Source organism: Erinaceus europaeus, chromosome 11, assembly GCF_950295315.1.
Source record: "Erinaceus europaeus chromosome 11, mEriEur2.1, whole genome shotgun sequence".
Taxonomy (NCBI): domain Eukaryota; kingdom Metazoa; phylum Chordata; class Mammalia; order Eulipotyphla; family Erinaceidae; genus Erinaceus; species Erinaceus europaeus.
The window spans coordinates 93,548,678-93,571,575 of record NC_080172.1 but is presented as its reverse complement, the minus strand read 5'-3'; the positions used below and the strand labels follow the sequence as shown (position 1 = coordinate 93,571,575).

At 37.4% G+C, this 22,898-nt stretch overlaps 1 long non-coding RNA gene across 1 annotated transcript in view; it reads left to right on the top strand.

Moving 5' to 3' along the window:
* Window positions 1–20,878, top strand: part of LOC132541248 (uncharacterized) — a 63,596-nt gene extending 42,718 nt beyond the window's left edge. The window contains exons 2-4 of the long non-coding RNA XR_009552415.1: window positions 18,303–18,354; window positions 19,951–19,991; window positions 20,776–20,878. This is a non-coding gene — a long non-coding RNA (uncharacterized LOC132541248). The remainder of the gene's footprint in view (window positions 1–18,302; window positions 18,355–19,950; window positions 19,992–20,775) is intronic.
* The last annotated feature ends 2,020 nt before the right edge of the window (window positions 20,879–22,898 follow it).

Below are 22,898 nucleotides of genomic sequence, written 5' to 3'. Positions count from 1 at the left end.
AATGTGCTTTCCATAGTCTTCCTCTGATACTCCCTCTATGTCTGTATTTTCTTGGAGTTCTGTGTCATTTCTATTTGTCTGACTTGGCATGTTGGTAGTTTGTTTCTGTGGTATTCTTTTTCATACACTTAATGTGCTGGTTATTACTGGCTAGTATATGGTGCTATTGTTGTGGTCTCTTGGCTTTTCTTTATTTGTTGTCTGGTGGAGTAGTGTGGGCTAGGGTTGTTGGGTAGTTGCCATCTCCCCCTGGCTTCTGCTTAACCATATGCCTATATAGGGATTTTACTGATCCAAAGCTTTGGTCTATTTACATAAATCACTTTTACATAAAGCGCTCCAGGGCATTGGTGGTTCTATGATAGGATTCTCTCCTGCTCCACCCCCTCCTTGTCACACACTGATCCCTTCTTTGTCACACTCTGATTTTCACCAGTCACTTTTCTCTCCACCCTCTCTATATCACATCCTGTTTCCACCCTACTTGGAGAGTATAAAAACAGCTGCTCTTCTGATTAAAGACACTTGGAAATTGCTTTCCGGCTCCGAGAGTTCCAGAGTGTATCTCCTGCGGAAGTTGGTGCAGCACGAGTTCCTGATCCCTCTCCCACACAGCAGCCTAGATCAGCTCCAGTTGAGTTCTCTCCAACCCAGAGAGCACTAGCTCTGGAAGAAGTACCCTCAGGCTATCCCGGCATCTGGCGCCCGGAACAGGGACCTGTAAGCAGCAGATTTACAAGAAGACATCTTAGATAAGTACACACCTTTTGGGTATCTGCAATATTGTGTTAAGGCACTGTGATTTTTTTTCTTTCTTATTGTTTTCCGGAGATCTTTCCACCATGGAAAATCTTTTCCAAATCCTGCATTCTTTTTCCAGTATACAATTTTTATATATCTGGGACATTTTTCTCGGGGCTTCACCTTATATCCTGTTGATCATCATAGCAGCTTTTAAGGGATATATAGGTCAACCTCTCAAAAGGCTTAAGGACCTAGAGGCTGAGGTCAAAGAGATAAAGGAAGTAATCATAGAACTTAACCAGCACCTTAAAAACAAGAAGAAGCAAAGGCCTGTCATGATCTTGACCCACCCTAATTCCTCTGCATCTTGCCCTGAGGCCCCTATTTTGGCATCTTGCCCTGAGGCCCCTATTTTGGCAGACACGTGTCCGAATTCTCCTTTGGACTCCACAGCCACTTCTTCGGCCACCCCCATTTTGGCAGAAACGTGTCCGGAACCTCCTGCTGCCTCCACGGCTGCTTCTTCACCCCACCCTGTTTTGATAGACACATGGCCGAATTCTCCTGTAGCCTCCAAAACCACTTCTTCGGCCACTTGTCCAGAAGCTTCCACATCGATGACTCCTCCTACCGCTACACACTTATCAGAGCAAGTCCACACATTTCCGGTCAATGTTGCCCCCAATAGACAAAAACCTCAGGCCTGGTATCCATATTCCACCACAGACCTGAAGGAACTACGCCAGGCTATCAAAGATGACGGTGTTCATGCCCCATGGACCAGGTCCATTTTACAAGGCCTGCTTCAGAACCTTAATACCCCTCAAGATTGGAGAGATGTGACTCGTGCTACGCTCCCAGGCCCCCTCTTCCTGCAATGGGAGGCATTCTTTCGTGACGAATGTTTACAACAATCGCGGAAAAATATTCAAAATCAGCCAGAGGGTAATTTTGATGCATTGTTTGGAACAGGCCAATTAGAAACAGGGATTCAACAGGCGGAAGCCAAGTTTCCAGCGGGGTATTTTGATCAAGTACGCCTGTGTGCATTAAAAGCATGGGAGCGATTAACACTACCCATGGGAGCAGCCTCAGCCCCCATTCTCTCCCTGCAACAAGAACCTGATGAATCCCTCGCTAAATTCATTGCCAGGGTCCAGTCGAGTTTGGAAAGGAAGATTTATAATCCTGACGCTCATTTTCTCCTTCTGCGATCCATAGTCTGGGATGGAATGCTTCCGCATTTTCGACAGGCCTGTATCACTCTTAAAAACGAACACCCAGATACTTGGATTCTAGCTACACAGGATCTCAGATCAAGCTCTTTTCAAGGACCTATGTTACAGGCCTATGCAGCTACCTTACATAGCAAAAAGGAGCTTGCTTTCAGTGCGGTCACCAAGGGCATTGGCGTAACCAATGTCCAGAAAATAGACCGCGACCCCGCCTCCAGTCAGGGCGACCCCACCTCCAGTCAGGGCGACCCCACCTCCAATCAGGGCAACCCCGCCTCCAGACAGGGAATCAGAGACCACGAATGCCTTGTCCCAGATGCCAGAAAGGATTTCACTGGAGGAGAGATTGTTGGTCAAGGTTCCATAGGAACGGCACGCCTCTGCCAAATGTAAACAGGGATTTAAACTAGGTATGGGGCTTCCCTTAGCCCCGCCCCCAAGAGGGAAGGAAGCAGGTCGCCCGCTTGGTGCTGTGCCCTTCTTCCACAAACAGAAGCCCAGCTTGGGACCCAATCCATCACTACACCCACCACGCCAAGTAACAATAACAGAGGGAGAGCAGAAGGAGGAACCCGCAGTATGTGGGAACTTCCAGCATAGAAATAACCGGCTGGAGCAAGAGAACAGCTCGAATTCAGAGCCTGAGATTTTATGGACCACCCCTGTTTTAGAAAGGGGTCACCCAACTATGACAGTAAAGATTGGTAATATTCCTTTTAAATGTTTGATTGACATGGGAGCAGATAAGACAATATTAAGACAAGCAGAGGTTCCCCAGAGTTGGGAACTCCTCCCAGAACCACGCTTACATGGTGTTGGAGGATTGACTCAGGCATTCCGCACACGAGATTCCCTTGTGTGGGAAGATCCAGAAGGCACTACCGGACGCTTTCAGCCTTTAATAGCTGATATAAGCACCAATTTATTGGGAAGAGACTTGCTGGAATCTTTAGATGTAGTGATATCCTCAGACACCTCTGCAGGACACCACACTCACTCCTGTGAGACTGCTAGACCCAACCAGCACCCCCAATACTAACTGCCACTGTTCGTAACAGAACTCCCCGCTTAGATTGGCTTTCTAATGAGCCTGTCTGGGTGGAACAGTGGCCTTTGCCTAGGGAGAAGCTAGAAATTTTAAAAAAACTCGTCCAAGAGCAGTTATCTTTGGGACACATTCGTCATTCTCGGAGCCCATGGAATACTCCAGTCTTTGTAATTAAAAAGCGCTCAGGAAATTGGCGCTTCCTCCAAGATCTTCGTGCAGTTAATAAAACCATGAAGGTTTGGGGCTCCCCCCAAAGGGGTTTGCCTCTTGCTTCCGCAATTCCCACAGGAATTCCAATCATAGCTATTGATATACAGGATTGTTTTTTCTCTATTCCCTTACACCCACAAGATTGTAAATGTTTTGCTTTCTCTGTTCCTTCTATTAATAATGCCAGCCCTGCCGATAGATTTGAATGGGTGGTACTGCCCCAGGGCATGGCTAATAGTCCTACTATTTGTCAAGAGGTTGTTAAATCTGCCCTTTTCCCATATATTCATAAGGGCCTTAAGGTTTTTCATTATATGGATGACGTGTTAATATGGGGAGAATTAGATACAGATCTCTCCGCCCTACGTGATTTTCTAATCCCTGCCTTAAAGAGAAGTGGACTTAATGTAGCTCCTGAGAAGATACAGCTAATCCCTCCAATATCTTTCTTAGGCTCAGAGATTTCCCTAACGCAGATTCGTCCTTTAAAACCTTGTGTTACTTTTCCTTCTAATCTCACTCTTGCTTCTTTACAAAGTTTTCTTGGAAATTTGAATTGGCTTAGGCAGTATCTTTATCTGCCTACGAGCTGCCTGCAACCACTGTTCGATCTGTTAAAAGGAAACAAACAGCCCTCCTCAAAGCGTATGTTAACCCCCGAAGCATCCTTGGCTCTGGAAAAAGTTAACCAGGCTCTCCAGGACATGCACCTCGTTCGATTCTCCCCCTCCTCTCCAGTAAATCTTCTAATCTTTAACTCCACCCCCACGGTAGTGGGGGCATTGTGGCAGAAACATGGAGTTCTCGAATGGCTTCATACGCCAGTAGGCGGAGCTCCAAGACTCCTTACCGAGATTGATGCCTTAGCATTTATGGTTCGCCAAGGAAGAAACAGATCGGTTCAGGTCTTAGGAAGGGAACCAGATTCAATCATTCTTCCCTTTTCTCTCACTGATACAGAATGGCTCATACGCCACCATTCTCGTTTTGCCATAAGTTTAATGGGTTTTCCAGGACAATTAGATAATCATTTTCCCTCTAATAATTTGATAGCTTCTTTACCTCTGTTGCCTCTACTAGTACCTAAACTTTTCTCTCGAGATCCCATCCCCTCTGCTCCTACAGTGTTCACTGATGGTGGAAAAAAGGGAGCTGCTGCCCTTATATATTATCCAGACCAGCAATACTCCAAACCTCTCTTTACTGAACTTCCTGATAATTCCCCTCAGTACAAAGAACTTTATGCTGTTTTCCTTGCATTAAAAGCTGTACCAGAATCCTTCAACCTTTTTTCTGACAGTGTGTATACTGTTAACTTACTTCCATGGCTTGCTCGATCTTATGTAAGAATTGATGACAACCCACTTTCTCCTCTTTTAATTCAAATTGCCTCTATGCTCTGTTCTCGAACCCATCCACTGTATGTTCAGCACCTACGTTCCCACAGCCCTCTTCCTGGTCCCCTGTCCGAAGGGAATGCTGCAGCTGACCGCCTTGCCTCCACAGGAATTCTCCTAGCCTCTGTCTCTAATCCTGCTGACTTTCATTCCCTAACCCATGTTAATCTTAAAGGTCTTCGAGCTCGATTTCCTGATATTCCTCTGCCACAGTTAAAACGTATTCTTGCTACATGTTCCTCCTGTGCAGGTCTAATCAAAACACCTGCTATTCAGACTCTGGGGGTTAATCCTCGAGGTTTAAAAGCCAACGCTCTTTGGCAAATTGATGTTACCCACATACCTAACTTTGGCAAACAAAAATATGTGTTCGTCTCAATTGATACCTTCTCTAAGTTTATGTGGGCTACAGCTCAGACTGGAGAAAACTCAAAAAAGCTTATAAGCCATATGCTCTCCTGTTTTGTTGTAATGGGCTTACATCTTCAACTTAAAACGGATAATGGACCTGCTTTTACCAGCAAACAATTTAAAGATTTTTGTTCCCTCTGGAACATTACTCATACTACAGGCATTCCGTATAATCCACAGGGACAAGGCATTGTTGAGAGGGCCCATCAAACTCTTAAGGCTCAATTAAATAAAGAAAAATGGGAAATGTACCCCCCTAATATCCAGCTGGCAAAAGCCTTAACTACATTAAATCTCTTTAATATTTACAAAAACTCCGACCAACCTCCTATAATTCTTCATTGGCAAACACCACCCACCCTCCCAGCTATTAAAGTCAAATGGAAAGACCCACTTGATAAAATTTGGAAAGGACCTGACCCCCTGTTGACTATGGGGAGGGGTTTCGCATGTATTTTTCCACAAAATTACTCCAAGCCTGTTTGGGTTCCTGCCCGCCATGTCCGGCAATACCCACATGATGGCGCTGATATCCCTGAAGAACAAGAAACACTGCAAGAAGACTGGCTGCAAGAGGACTGGCTACAGGATGCACCCCAGGATCCATAATACAGCATGGCAGAATCAAAAAAAAAATCTGATTCACAGAACTCCCCCCCCCCCCGAATGAATGTCTTATGCTATGACTGGCCAGTTGTGTTTTGTGAGTGAGTGAGTGAAAAAAAAAAATTGAGTGACCAAAATTTTTGTATGACCTATTGTGCTCAGAGTACTCTGAAAGTTAACTGACTTTATATCAAACAGTTGGACGCAGCCATGGTTTCTGGAGACGTCCAGAATCAGTCCAAAAATTGTTCATTCCCCCTTTTGATTTCTTTTTTAAGTCTTGATATCAATATGAAATGTTTAGTCTTAAACTGTGTGAGTAAAGATGGTTCAACTATGACAGTAGTTCTAAATTCATATTTGAAATGATATATCTTATTTACAAGTTTTTCTCCTCCTGTGTGTTATAAACTATATGTTTAATATGCGTGTTTCAAGTTTGGTAAACATTAACTTGACAGTTAAATTGTAACTTCGAAGTTACATTTTTACGAGAAGAGGTAAAATCAATTCATTTAAGTAACTGAGTGTTTAAGGTAAAACTCTAAATATTCAATGTGACAATTCATCATCTCCTAAGTTAAAATACAAATTCTCTATACAGGACATTTTTGGAGGGCCCCCAAAAATGTCCTGTAAGCTATCTTGTGGAAATTAATCCACAACAAATTTGGCATCAATCTGATATTGTAAATGTACCAAAAAAAAAAAAAAATTGTCACTAAAATGTGTTAACTCTAGTAACCTGAGTTTGCTTAAAAACCCAATGTAAAAATAGTCAAGAATCAATATATGTAACTTAAACTCGGTATGAAAACTTTGCTATATAAAGACTGCTACATGAGGTCACGTAAGATGACCTTTACACAAAATTATAAAGATACCTAAACCAGTTATAATCATTGAGTTATCAATTGTAGTAAACTTCTAATTTGTTACAAAGTTTTTTCATAAGTAATTGACTACAGCTATGACAAGCTTTCGCATAAAGAAGCATCTGCTCATATAGAATCCCCAGAAATCCATCTTGGACCCCTTACCTCTGACATCACCCACAATTATAGCCATCCCCAGAAACCCATGATGTGACCTGACATGATCTGGAGAACCTGATTCACAGACTCCGAAGGACAAGACTTTCCTACTGCCTTTCTCTCAACCATCGGTGTCTGCTCTTCCTGCTTCTGTTTCGCCCATCATGTTTTGGCGGTTCCAGGTCACTCTCTACAGAGAAGAAAACGTTCCGGTGGCCGTCCTCCTCCATCAAGATAGACGTGTGGCATTTATTTCCTGGCCGTTGACATTGGACTGATGCTTCTATAGAACTTGCTGGACACTCCTTTTATACTGCTGGACTTCTTGAAGAATGACTGTAGCAGTTCATAGAACTTACCGCCAGCTGACTCGGGATTTTGCAATGCCAGATCACCCCTCTAGCCCCTCGGCTTATCAGGCCCCCACTCCTCCACCCATTAGGCTCACTCTGTCTCTTGCTACTCTTACTTATCCCTCCCTGTCTTGTGCTAGTTATTTTTGAAGACACTTACACACTATCATTCTGCTTTCTTCCCAACAGGTTTCCGTTCACCCCTACACTGCTATTCCCCTGACAGAGATGAAGCCTTTTACAGACATTGACCCAGTTATATATGGCCATTAAGTAAGAGGAAGATGTTGGGGAATTGTGAGGATATGGTTGAGCTTGGAAGGGCTTGAGCCTGAGGGGTGTGTCAATCCTGTTAGTCTCTCTCTCCACGGAGAGGTTGAGCAAGGAGGGACAGTAGAACCCCAAAAAAGGTGTGCCTCTTATCAGTCTCCCTGCCTCACAAAGTTCCCCGCACTCCTGATACTATGGCAAAAAGTTAAAAAGAAAGGGGGAGATGTTGGGTAGTTGCCATCTCCCCCTGGCTTCTGCTTAACCATATGCCTATATAGGGATTTTACTGATCCAAAGCTTTGGTCTATTTACATAAATCACTTTTACATAAAGCACTCCAGGGCATTGGTGGTTCTATGATAGGATTCTCTCCTGCTCCACCCCCTCCTTGTCACACACTGATCCCTTCTTTGTCACACTCTGATTTTCACCAGTCACTTTTCTCTCCACCCTCTCTATATCACATCCTGTTTCCACCCTACTTGGAGAGTATAAAAACAGCTGCTCTTCTGATTAAAGACACTTGGAAATTGCTTTCCGGCTCCGAGAGTTCCAGAGTGTATCTCCTGCGGAAGTTGGTGCAGCACGAGTTCCTGATCCCTCTCCCACACAGCAGCCTAGATCAGCTCCAGTTGAGTTCTCTCCAACCCAGAGAGCACTAGCTCGGGAAGAAGTACCCTCAGGCTATCCCGGCAAGGGTCAAAGTTTTTTTGCTTTTTTTTTTTCCCTCCAGCTGTTCTGTGCTCTATGTTGTGTGTGTATATGGTTACTCTATGATTTTAGTCTGAAGCCAATTGTCAGGAGTCTGGTGCTGGGCTGCAGCTGTGTTCATAGAAGCACGGCTGATTTTACCATTTAGCCCCACTGCCAACTGCTGCAAATTACCTTTATAATTTGGCTACAGATGTGACTTATTCTGGTTGCAAATGATCCCAGCTTTTTTGGTGTGATTTTGCCTGTAATTCAGTAGACTAATGTGCCCCTGATGTCATAGATTCAAAGGTCATAAGTTTTGCTCTCTCACAGCCAGCACTGTGCATTGCTTTGACTATTGCTGCACATAGAAAATTACATCATTCTCTGCTGGAGCTCTAAATTATTTTTGTTTGGCCTCCATTTCACACACCTTCTTACACTAACCACATGTGCGAGCACCCACCTGAGGCTTTGGTTTTTCTGCAGATGTCTCAGAGGTAGTTGATAAACTTTGTTAATTTTGATTAATCATAGATATTTGTTGTTTTGGGAGAGTATGATCTGGTAGCTGCTAAAACTTCCATATTGTACCTTGATTTCAAACATTTAAATGACAGAATTTGGCAATTCCTGATATTTGACTAACAAATTTAGTTGTTATACTTACAGATGAAACTACTATTTAATTTTATCATTGAATTTATATCTATTGTCTTCTATATTAACATACTGGTTTACAAAATATCAAAGGAAATATTTGATTTGCAATTTGAAATATGTATGATAAAATTACAGAATTTTGTTCCAATAATACTATATAAATATTTTAGTAGAGTTTAAGATTTTTACATTTTTTCTAGTCCAGGTGGTAGCACACCTGGGAAAGTCCACACTTTATAGTGCACAAGGACTCAGGTTCAAGTTCTGTTTCTCCACCTAGCCTGGCAAGGAACTGAAAGCCTTCCTGCTCCCAGTTACTTAAATCTGGTGCAATACACCTAACCCAGTACAAGTTCTACTTTGAGATTCCCCTTCCCATTACTATTTCTCAGATTTGTCCATCAGTGAGAAGATCCATATTCATTCATCCGAGATGAGCTGAAGAATGTGAATTCCTCATTTTTAACAGCTGAGTAGTATTCCATAGTGTATATATAGCACAGCTTACTTAGCAACTAATCTGTTGGACATCCAGGTTGCTTCCAGGTTTGGGGTATACCAAACTGTGCTGTCAGGAGCATAAGTTTATACAGATCTTTTCTGAAGGTTGAATTTAACTGCTTAGACTATGTCTCCAGGAGAGGAACTGCTAGGTCATAGGGTCCCTTTCTATCATTCTAAGACTAATTTATTATATATTTTTATTTTTTATTTCTTTATTTTATTATTCTTATTATTGGTGATTTAGTATTGATTTACAAAATTATGAGACAATAGAGGTATAATCCCACACTGATTCCACCACCAGAGTTCTGTGTCCCCCATTGGAAACTGCAATAGTCCTCCTAAGGTCATAGATACATTATTTTATAACTACCCACTTATATTTATTTGCCTATTTTTTAATTTTCCCATTTTTATGTGGTCTTGCCTTCTCTTTTTTTCTAAGTCATACCTACACCCATTACTGTTTCTGAGTGTCTGTCCTAAACTCTTACGTTTTTAAAAAATTTATTTATTTAAGAAATGAGACAGTAACAAAACCGTAGGGTAGGAGGGGTACAACTCCACATGACTTCCACTACCCAGTTTCCATATCCCACCCCCTCCCCTGATAGCTTTCCCATTCTCTATCCCTCTGAGAGTATGGACCCAGGGTCTTTGTGGGTTGCAGAAGGTGGGAGGTCTGGCTTCTGTAATTGCTTCCCCGCTGAACATGGGCGTTGACTGGTCGATCCATACTGCCAGTCTGCCTCTCTCTTTCCCTGGTAGGCTGGGCTCTGGGGAAGTGGAGCTCCAGGACATATTGGTGGGGTCATCAGTCCAGGGAAGCCTGGCCAGCATCCTGGTGGCATCTGGAACCTGGTGACAGAAAAGAGAGTTAACATACAAAGCCAAACAAAGTGTTGAACAATCATGGACCTAAAGGCTGGAATAGTGCAGATGAAGTGTTGGGAGGGGTATTCACTGCAAACTCTAGTGTACTTCTGCTTTCAGGTATATATTTTTCCTTGGTTTATGGACAAGTGTGAACATATGCTCTATCTCAGGGGACCTGGTCTATGTCTAGGTTTGGAGCCTTTATTGGGGAGTGGAACACCCAGGATGGAATTAGAGAATACTATGAAAGGAAAAGTCTCACCCGAGTAATGAAGCTGAAGGGTTGTCATTCCACACCTGAAGTCTCTGGACACAGTCTGAAGTGAAGCATACTGGGGTGGCACTCGTTGCATTGATTAGGTTGTGATTGGGGGATGCAATATTATTTGATATGAATTGAGAGAAGCATGCAGGAACGTGGGCCCCACCCTAAGGTTGCAGGAGGAGGAACAAAGGAACCCTAAAGCAACCAGGAGGACAGAAATCACTAAAATTAGAGTAGAAATAAACAACATTGAAAATAAGAGAACCATACAAAAGATTAATGAAGCCCAATGTTGGTTCTTTGAAAAATTAAACAAGATTGACAAACCTCTAGCTAGACTCACTAAACAAAAAAGGGAGAAGACTCAAACTCTTATTTTTTAATTTAATTTAATTTAATTTAATTTTTTTTTTGTTTTTAGTGTGCTGGGGTTTTGAGACTGTCATTTTCCAGTGCTTTCAGAAATATAAGACAAGAGACAGAGAGGGAAAAAAGAAATTTGCTGAGAGAGAAGTAGAGAGAGAGTAGGAGATACAACTTAGTGCACGGTGCTCCCATATGGTGCTGGCGGATCCAAGCAAGGTCCTCACACATGCCAATATGTTCACTTTATTGGGTGAGCAATCTTCTGACTGATTTACTCACTTTGTTTTTAATTTGAATGAGATTAACATGATTTAAACTTCAGCTCGACATAGAAACTACACATACCTTCATTTTAATTCTCTTCAAAGCCATTCCTATACCTCCATTCTATGAATAAATAGATTTGATTAATTTCAAGTTTATTTCTGTCTCTGATGCTCACAACAAAATTAAGCAGATGTATTGACAAATATATTGCTTTTGTCAGTTTCTCTTATTTGAAGAAGTTAGGCAATCTCTCTTATATTAAATAATTATTTAAACTCATGGCTTTTAAAAATGAATGTTAGTATAATTCAAATTCATCCCCCATGTCTTATATATTTTTTTTGACATTGTGTTTAAGGGATTTGTTTCCTCTGACTGCTTCTTCTATCAAAAATCTGGAAAATCAAATTAATCAAGTAAAAACATCAAACACTTTTAAATATGAAATCTAAGCAACAAAAAATATTGCATGCTAACCACTGTGATTCTATGGTTGAACATTTCTCATGCTTTTGGTCAAGATGATTATAAACAAAGTCATCAACACATAATACACTTACATTTACACATTCATAAATTCTGTTTCAGCAACTATTTGTCAGTTTTTCAAAAGAAAATTTGCATAATGTTTTAAAGTGTCTTACTCACACACCCATGAATCTTAGTGGTTTGGTTGTCATGGATACACACCTTTTATTTGTTTGAAAGATCGGTAAAATGTGTGGATTTGAAACCTTGCTTTTCATATCTGCACTAGTGTTACAGATATTTTACAGTAGTGAATAAAATTAATCAACTATGCAATTTATGATGAAGTAATAAACACATTTGACTGCATGCATTTTTGTAAATCAGTCTTTACTGACATTTAAAATACAAGGAACTAAGAATTATGCTATTCAAAGATGAATGTGCTTCACCAGGTTCCTATTTTCTATTGTGAGGTTATATTATATAGAGTATAGGAAGTCATCAAATCTAGACAAAAAATAAAAAAGGACAACATACCTATTTAAAAATAATATTCATTTATCTCAAGAGAGACTGGTTTATTATTAAAATTCAACAAAATAGACTTTTTACTCTCAAGACATCCAATATCTTATTCTCATATTCAATCTCTTTCTGTTTCTCATGTGTCATAATAACATCATCTTTATGTGTTAGTAGGTGTCATGAAAAAATATATATTACAATCTGCAAGTGCTAAAAGAGCAAAGCTTAAAGCTAGAGCTGCATTTTCCCATCTAAAAGTCACTGACACAAAAGAGAAAGATGAACAAAGAACTATGAGTGTACGCATTGGATGGGAGCTTCTGGAAGTTATATGTTATTTTGTTGAAAAGCACACACCAAAAAAAAAAAAAAATCTTAATGTCACCCCTATTGAAAGGTCTGTGCTGGTTTTACTGTCAGTCAGCCTTGATTTGTGTATGTACCAAGAGAAAGTTCAAACTAGAGTTAACACTGCACTGAAGTGTAGTTATTTCCAAAAGAGAAGAATCTTTTGAAGATATTTTACATACTATCATTATCTGATGCTTAGTTTACACAACTAACAGTTTTAATAAGTTATGCTAACTGGATTTTAAAATAAACCCAGTAAAGGTATATCATAAAACACATGTGATGCTTGCATTCAATTAACACTTCTACTCGTTAGCATATGGGAAAGCATCTTTCAGTATGTCCTCTTGCAAGTGATACAATTGTGTGAAATGCCTTTAATCCATAGTTTGGGTGTCTTTTTTTTTTTTCAAATATAAACCCTACATTTCTTTATATTAAAACTTTATTACAAAAATCATGATAAAAGAAGCATTTTAGGGCACATTTGTTAATATTTTACTTTTGTTCTGATGTGCATGGGAATTTAGTTGTGAAACAAATTTCCTAACATTATCAGCTCTAATACAATTGACTCATATAGAGAAAGGGAGGAAAAATGGTTTCCCCAAAAGTTCTAGCTTTAATTCAGTTTGGTCATTATAGTTAGAATCTAAATTATTGTCTTGTTTTAAATTTTCCTTAGAAAATGAGCAAATTCCTATATATATTTAATGAACTAGCTTAATTAAAACTACGGTTTTAGTTTTAATTAGTTTATCTGATCATCTAATTCATATAAACATAAACTAGTAAAATTTCTAATAAATAATTATAGGGGCTTCTTATAGAATATACTGAGTAGATTTTTGGATCTGGAACATAGTAAAATAATGAAAAGAAGATCTTAAAGATATTAATGAAAATAATTTTTATGGGTAATAGACAATAGCTTAAGCTCAGTCTTCATAAAAGTTGATGAAAAATCCTTCATAAGATTGTCAAAAATACTGAAAATTAAAAAATGGGAAGTAATTTGAAAATTTCTCAGGTTGCTTGAATATCATAGAATGGTGATAAAAGTTTCATAATACCTAGCTGGAAAACACTCAACTTTAAATCCACATCTGGAACAATTATTACTTTATGGTTGGAAAAAAATAAATTATCTCAATAACAAAAGAGGCAATAGAAAAAAAAAGAGACATGAATGAGAATTAAAAGTAACAATATTCAAAGATATGTACATGTGAAGGCTTTATATGTTGGAAACACAAAAATACTTCTTAAATTAAAAAAACAGTTTAAGACACTAACGATAAATACAGTTGGCAAGTAGACATAAAAGTAAAATGTGATATAATTTTAAGGAACAGAAGTGTGATTGACTGCTGAATTCTTAGTCAAATAAAGAAACTTCCAAAATATTTGATTATATAGTTAGAGGAATTTGATGGAACTTACACATTTTCACATTAAGAAACAAAGATACTTTTTTTGTTTTAGCCAACATGAAGCAGTATCTTTCACCTAAGAATGAATAAATGCAGATAGCATTTGAAATGACCTCCAAGCTTGAGATATTTCCAAAAAAATTTGAGGGGTCTCAAAAAAATTATACTAGTAACATGCAACAAATGGCAACTAAGCTCAACAAGAATGAGAACAATTAGTCATTTTGATTTACAATATGCAAATAATTCCAAAGTGAATGAAGTTCCTTATTTAATTTTATGAAAATAGAATAATAGACCAATCCTTGATCTATTTCGGGGTTTACTTTAGGGTGCAGTGAAATCTTGTGGATCATTGTCATTCTTTTGCATGTATCAACCCAATTTCCCCAATACTCTGTAGTAGAGATTCTTTTTTCTCCATTTGGTATTTTGAAGCCCCTTGTTTAAAATTATATGTCCATTGGTATGGGAATTATTTCTGGGATGTCAATTCTATTTCACTGATCAGTGTTTTGTTATTGTTGTTGTTTGTTTTATTTTTACTCCAGTGCCATGCAGATTCTATTATAATAGTCATATAAAACAGCTTGATATCCTAGAGTGTGATACTTCCAGTTCTAATTTTTTTTTCTCAAGTTTGCTTTGGTGATTCTAGGTATTTTCTGATTCATGATAAGCTTTTCTGTTCTCTTACAAATGATGGTAGGACCTTGATGGAATTGCATTGAATTTGTATATAACTCTGTGTTGGATGATTCTTCCAATCCATAAACACGTAATATTTTCAATTACTGCTATCAATTTTCCCTGAATACAGATACACAATTATCAGTATACAGGTCTACCATTTCTTTTGTTAGGTTTATTCCTAGATATTTTATTTTTTTTTTGGTGCTAGAGTGAACTGAACTTATTTCTGAATTTCTTCTTCTGATTTTGTGTTTGCATAAAGCTATGTCCTTCATTTTTATATATTAATTTTATAGCCTGACATTTTAATATATTGCTCGATAATTTCAAGGAGCTTTCCACTGGATTCTTTAGGTTTTTATATGTATACTGTATCATCTACAAATAGTGACAGCTTAATTTATTTTCCAATCTGTAACCTTTAATTCTTTTCTCTTGCATAGTTGCTATGGCAAGAACATTCAACATACTGCTGTGTCAGGTGGGCTAGGAATTTACTCAATATACTAGTGTCTATGTTCATAAGAGGCATTGGTATTTAGTTTTCTCTTTCTTTCTCTCTCTCTCTTTCTTTCTTTCTTTTTCTCTTTCTTTTCATTCTTCTTTTTGTGTATCGGTCTGATTTTGGTATCAGCATGATGTTGGCTTCATAGAAGGTAGTAAAGAGTATTCTTGCCTCTTCAGATTTTGGAAGAGCTTAAAAAGTATGAGTATTAGCAGGTTCTTAAATTTTTTGTAGAATTTATTTGTAAAACCATCTGGGCCTGGACGTTATTGTTGAGAACATTCTTGGTGATTGTTTCAACACATTGGCAGAACTCTTTTGCATCTAAGTTTTATAGGCATCTTCATGACTGAAGTCCAATCATAAGGAAAACAAAACAAAAATAAATCAGTGGAACTATATCAAATTTAACAACTTCTGCACAGCAAAAGAAAACAACACCCAAAGAGACTCCTTAAGGAGTGGGAGAATATCTTTGTATGCTATACATCAGACAAAATGTTAATAACCAAAATGTATAAAGAGTGGACCAAATTCAGTAAAAAACAAACAAACAAAACAATTGACCCCCATGCAAAAATGGGGAGAAGATAAAAATAGAATATTAACCAAAGAAAGGATCCAAAAAGTCAACAGACATAAAAAAATGTTCCAAGTCATTGTCAAAGAAATGCAAATTAAGACAACAATGAGATACCACTTTAGTCCTGTGAGAATGGCATTCATCAGAAACAATAGTAACAACAAATGCTGGAGAAGCTATGGGGGTAAAGAAACTCTTCTGCACTTCTGGTAGGGATGTAAATTGATCTAATCCTTGTGAAGAACAGTCTGAAAAACTCTCAGAAGGCTAGAGTGGACCTATCCCATGTCCCTGCAATTCTCCTAAGGTGCCAAACACATCCATCCAAAAAGATGTGTGTAGATGTGTGTAGATGTTCATAGCAGTACAATCTGTAATAGTCAATTCCCTGAAGCAACCCAAGTACCCAACAACACATGAGTGACTAAGAAATTTGTGATACATATACACTTGACTACTACTTAGTAATTAAGAATGATGAAGTTACCTTCTTTAGATCATCTTGAATGAAGCTTGAAGTTTAGTGAGATAAGCCAGAAAGATAAGGATGAATATAAGATGATCTCTCACTCAAGGACAGAAGTTGAGAAATAAAATCAGAAAGGAAAGACACAAAGTAGACTTGAACTAGGTTTAGTGTACTGCATAAAAGCAAAAGACTCTTGGCGGGAGGGGTAACGGTCAGGTTCTGGTGAATGAAGATGGAGGAGGACCTAGACTGGAGGTGAGAACATTTTGCAGAAAGATGAGACATTTTACACAGGTATCAACAATGGTATTTACAATGGTAATCATTTAATAATTTAATTCTCCCAATTAAAAAAAAGATAAAGCATAGATCAACAAAAAGGACAAAGTCATATCCTGGAGATAGACATCAGATCAATTTCATTCACAGACATTGATTTAACAGTCTAAATTTTAAATGATTTTTGATGATTTGTTTCAAGAATACTGCATTGTCTTATTATAAAAATGGATTAGTATTATTGAATGCAATAAAACATTAATTTAGAAAATATTTGATTGGCTTAACATATGTACTATGTGTATTGACAACATATGTCTTGTGTATTAAATAATCATATTAAATGAATAAGAACATTTTAATAAGAACAGCAAAAATATAAAATATCATCTTAGCAATAATTAGTTATGAAATATTTAAGAAATTACCTCTAACATTAATACTGTAGCTGTTTGTCAGTTATTACTCTTTATTTAAAAAATGTAATTGTCAGTGTCAGTGAAGTAGTAAGACAATGCAGTCTTGCAGTGCAGTAGATGCACAATATAAAGATACACACACACACACACACACACACACACACACGCCAGGCAGTGGTGCATCCCTGGTTAAGCACACATAATACTAAGTGCAATGACCTACACAAAGATCTGAGTTCTAATCCCTGGTTCCATACATACAGTGGGGACATTTCATGGGCTGTCAAGCAGGTCTGCAGGTTTCTATCTTTCTCTCTCCCTATCTTTCTCCCCTTCCTCTCTCAATTTCTCTCTGTCTTACCCAATAAAATGGGGAAAAAATGGCTACCAGGAGCAGCGTATTTATAGGCACCATGCCCCAGCAATAGTGATCCAGTAGGTAATGCAATAGATAAAAAGATAAAAAGTACTAGATTCTTAAGAATGAGGTTCTGTGGATCAGGAAGTGGTGCAGTTGATAAAGCATTAGACTTTCAAGCATGTGGTCCTGAGTTCAATCCCTAGCAGCACTTTTACCAGAGTGTTATCTGGTTCTTTCTCTCTTTCCTCCCGTTTTTCTCATTAATAAATAAGTAAAATCCTTTTAAAAAAATAATGAGGACCCACTTTCAAGTCCCAACACTACATGGACTGGAATGATGCTCAGGTTCTCTTTCTCTCCCGCTCATAAATAAACAAAAACATTTTTAAAAAAAATTAGAAATGCATAATAGTTGAATATACTGAGGTTATACTGTGGAACATAGTAGGTCTTGTTTGTTTATTTTAATGATGAGAAAGAGAGAGAGAGAAAGCAGAGCAGTGATCATCTCTTACTTTTAGTGGCATGAGGAATGAACCAGGGAACTCTGAACCTCAAGCATGAAATTCTGTGAATATCCATTAACACCATCTCATTGCTTCTAAGGGACATAACCTTTTAATAAATAATAATAGATAATCGCAATTAGCTGTATTGGGAAGTGAAGGTATTCAGTATACCTCGCAGAAATATAATGAGTTCTAAGACCATGCTATGTAGTCATCTTAGCAGTTCCTCAATAAATAGACACTACTGCTATTATTATTGAACTAGCTTCAAGAACCATCCTTAGAGACTCAGATGTAAAACCATTAATTAGGAATTTCTCGGTGACTTCGCTTATAATAAACATGGTGTTTTCTTAATATTTTAAATATGAATATATATTTGGGGGAAGACCCTGTGGACATTTTAAAGAAAGATCAAAATATAAATAAATTAGTATCTAAAATGGTTAATGCAAGTCTATTTTAATTATAGGTACACAGATAAATTAATTTCGTTATAAGTTTTCCAGGTATTACAAGTATTTATCATCAACTATGATTTTTTTAAAATTTATGCTACCGTTAAGTTCACAAACAACCTGGACTGATCTTTGACGTTTCCTGTTTTAGCAATTTAAGGTTTACAATAATATACGTACAAAACATGAATTAAAAACGCACATGACTTATAAGCTTTGTGACATTACGATTTTTATGATGTAGTAGTTTTGACCTTTGGAGAATATAAAAAATTCAGATATAACATGATCTTTATCTTCTCAGCGTGGCATAATGATATATTCTCTCACTGCAACATGAAATCACTGATAATGAGGTATGTTTGATCTTTCATGCCCGTTTATTTAATGTCTCATAATTTAAAGTATTATTTGGTAATAATTTTGGAGTTTGCACATTTATTTTACATGTAATTCTGTAATTCTCTATGTAAAAAAAACTTCTTTATAAAATATAGCCAACTGTTTAACTTTCTTGGGGGTTCAGCAACTCAATAGTTCTATGTTTCAGCAGATTTTAATGTGTTACTCTACTGCAAAGATGTACTTTAATGACTTTGACAATGTTTACTTAGAGATATTGGAATGACCCTTTATTTTAGTTTATATATTGCATTTTATTGTTTTATTGTATTGTTGACCAATGTATTTGATCTTTTTTAATTTTTTTAAATTTTTTTAAATTTCTTTATTGAGGGATTATTTTACAGTCGACAATAAATACAATAGTTTGTACATGCATAACATGACCAATAATTTTCAAAAAAATGAAAAATTAGACCTTAAAGCAACACTATGCTTTTGCAATATTCAAATAATCATATGTTAATAAATTGAATCAGATAGTACTGTGTCTTTTGTGTAAGGCTTCTATCAACACAGTGCCTTTGATATTCATTGATACTATTGATTGTATTATTAGGCACAACATTTTGTGTACATTTGATATACATCAGGTAGTTACATTAACTTTATGCTTGTTTACAACAATTTGTTTATCCATTTCTCAGTTAATGTGTGCCATTTACTTGCCAGTGTTAACACATAAAACTATAAATATGATGCTTAGATTTTTGTGTGAAAATGCTTTCATTTCTTGGGGAAATGCTAGGTGTGAGATCACTGGTTCTTATGTTAAATTATTTATGTTTTAAATTATAAAAACTGAGTTTAAACAATTCAAATTTTATTGTAATAATTTTATACACTTTTTTTTCCTTTTTTCTGAAAATTTGAAGTGGTACAAAACTGAGGAAAAGCCATCTCATTCTTCAAATTATTACTTTATATAATATAGAAAACAAATAATTTATTTTTCCAAAGAGTCACTGATATGTTTGTCCACATATAGTTCAGAGGCAATACTTTAGTACCCTGGAAATTATAAATAAACACACTTTCCGGTGTTTATTCTTGAGTATGAAGAACATTTCTATTATTGTGTTACTATAGAGTCATGACATTTCATTGAAATAATATGTCTGTGAGATATTTAATAGGATGACATGATTTCTTCCCTTCTATAGATCTCTGTCAATTTTAGTAGCAACAAAACAAAATAAAACAAAACAAAGCAGCTCTTTCTCTCTATTGTGGAACATTGATATTTATATTGCAGTCATCCTTTACCCTTTTAGTAAAGAAAAAAAATTGAACTCTAGTCCACAACTAAGCATTAAGAGTTATTTCCTACAAAAGGCATAAGTTGAATTTAATTTTAAAACATATTTCATTCCAAAAATAGATTTAAACTAATATTTATTTGTAGATTTATGTATCCTATTAAAAAACACAAGATAAAATGAAATCACAAAGTCTGTTAAGGTAATATGTAGGTTAGTTTTAGCTGCTACTTTAATATTTTTTTCTCTGAATACCTAGTGGAAATTTTATATTTTTCACCTGTATTACAGATTGATTACTCTCTATGGAGCCAATCTTCCTGACTATGAAGGTGAGCAGATTTTTTCTTTTTATTAATATTATTGGGAAGTTAATAGGTTATAGTACATCTATAGACACATGAGTGCAATTTTTCCCTGTGATAGAAGCCTACAAAGACACTGAGTGGTAACAAAAATGGTTAGTGGTGAGATGGACTGTGGGAGAATAGTGAAGGTATTGTGGGGATGGTAGTAAAGGCAGTGCTGAGGGAATATTAGCCTAGTGTTTCCAAAAAGTGCTACAATATTAAAAGATTTCATATTGTTTAACCAGAACAGAGGAGATTCTTGAATAACATTCATTTATTTGCTTCTGTTCCAGAAGTCTAAGGGAGGACTAGATGACAATGTAGTAGGAATATACATAGCTTCTTAAATATGATAATCAGTGTGATGCCCAAAATGTCCCATATTTTGGCAGAACATTTTGTTCTAAAGACAGCATGGTTTTTGTAGAACACACACTGAAGTGAGACTGTAGTAAAGGTTATGTCAACATGGAGGAAAAACATATATTACTACAGAGAATTTGGAGAATATAAACATCATTAAAAGGTGAATGATGACTTAAAAAGGAAAGGTTAACACACTCAAATTTTGCTCATTAAAGTCTGTAGGGGAAGAGAAAGACAAAAACAGGTTTTATTTTTTTGTTATTATTTTAATGTCCTTTCTGTGTCCATTGATCACGTTGAACATATCTTCAGTACTTCTGCTTTATATGTGATCCCACAATATATCTGCTATTATTTTCAGCAAAACACACTGATAAATGACATTTAACTTATTTTTCAGATCTGGAGAGATGTATCTGAACTTGATTCGCTCCTGATAAAATTTGTTATAACTATTGAGAGGCCACAATAATAATAAAGATAAGGATGTCAAATACTTTTAATCTAAATGTTACCATTTGATTTTGATAAGAAGAGCCCTTTTGTCTGATAAATTATTCCCTATAGATGATTAAAACATACGTTAAAAATGGAAGGGGGTATGGAAGAAGATACAGGGGTTCAGCAATTTGTGGCAAGTGAATTTGGCAATTTAATGTTGGAGGGATTTGGTGAGATACACTTTGAAGAAGTATGAAAATGTACCCCTAAAACATAAAATATTTGTAAAACAAAACTACCTGAATTTTGGGGAAAAAAAGGATTAATATAGAATCTCCTTTGTGGGGGGTTCCCAGAAGATGGCGGACTGAGAAGCTGCTAGTACCTTGAGCTCTGATCACATCTTCTGGAAACGGTAGGATTTTCTGCCTTTAGTAGGCCAGTCAATAAGGGGTCCTAGCGGTGACACCAAGGAAGTGACTATAACTTAATTTGGGTTAAGAATTAGAGTAGAAGTGGCACGGACTAGCGGGCAGGCTGCTCCAGACTTCCCAGGCAGTAGCGGGCAAGGCGGGTGTGCCGGGCACTGTCCTCGGCCCGGGAAGGCGGCTCCTCGGCTGGTTGCAGAGCACTGCTGGGCGGCCGGCAGAGGACGAAGAGGGAGCACTGTAGCTCGGGGGCTTTCTCTTGGGAGTCTCCAGGGACCACCGCGACCCTGAGGGCGATTCCGAGGACATCTTGAGTACAGCTCTCATTGGATCACAAGGACTTGGAGCTAGTTTTCATTTTTGAGAAATCCTTTAAAAAAGCTTTGGGGGGGGGAGGTTCCTGGAAGATGGTGGACTGAGAAGCTGCTAGTGGCTGAGCTCTGACCACATGTCCTGGAAATGGTATGATATTCTACCTTTAGCAGGCCAGCCAATAAGGGGTCCTAGCGGTGACACCAAGGAGGTGACTATAACTTAATTTGCGTTAAGAATTAGAGTAAGGAAAAAGGGGGAAAATTTTTTTTTCTTCCTTTTAATTTTCAAGCATACCTCCTTCCCTGCCCCCCCCCCCATAACCAGTCCCTGGTAGCTCCTTTTCTTTACCAAATTCCTGTCCCACCAGGGAGTATCATTAATTCTAAGTCTATACCCTTCTGAAACCTCTGGCCTTTTTTCTTTCTAAGGAGCCAACCCCCCCCACCTCACCCCCGCTTAGCTAATTAAATAATTAAAAATAAATACATTTTTTAAAAAAACCCTTTCCTTTCACTGCCCTTTTATGACTGTTCTTTTTCTTATATTTTTCTTTTTTTTCTCTCTCTTTCTTTTTTTTCCTTGTCATCCTTTCTTCCTTAATCCTGCAGCTTCCAAAGTCACAGCGCCCAGCCCCCACACCACCAAACAGTGTGATTTTTTGAATTCACTGATACACATTTGGGAATTTCCTTTCACTGCTCTTTAATTACAGCTCTTTTTCTTATCTTTTCCCTTTTCTCTTTCTTGTCTCTCTCTCTCTCTCTTTTTTTTTTTAATCTTGTCATACACTTCTTCCTTCTTCTTTGCCTTTCTGAATTTGTGAATTATTTTGGGGAAGAAATTGGACTGAGAGTGGACTCTCTATATGTGTATCTCTGCTCTAGTTCCCTTTCCCCTATTGCTACCCCTAGAATATACTGTGGATAGTAGATTTGCATAACTATCTATTCTTGCTATCCCTTCTTTCTTAATCTCTTTCTTCATCACTGGGATTTGGTTGCTATTTTTTCACGGACTGGAGAAACTGGCTAACTGGTAACGATTAAACTACTTCAATATTTGCTTCAGTTGCTACTGTAATTCCTGAGGTTGGTGAGTGCAATTGTCATAAAGGTATTTAGTACAGTGTTACTTGTACTCAAAACACAACAACTGAGGAACAACAGAGCATAAAAACAAAGAAACACATAAATAAAAAAATGGGTAGATCAAAAACAAATAAAACTGCTACTCCAATGAATGAAGACAAGAGCCCAGAAGAAACTACAAATCAGCCAGAAGTAACCATAGATAAGAAAAGTATGCAAGCAATAATAAACTTATTAATCACAGAAATGAA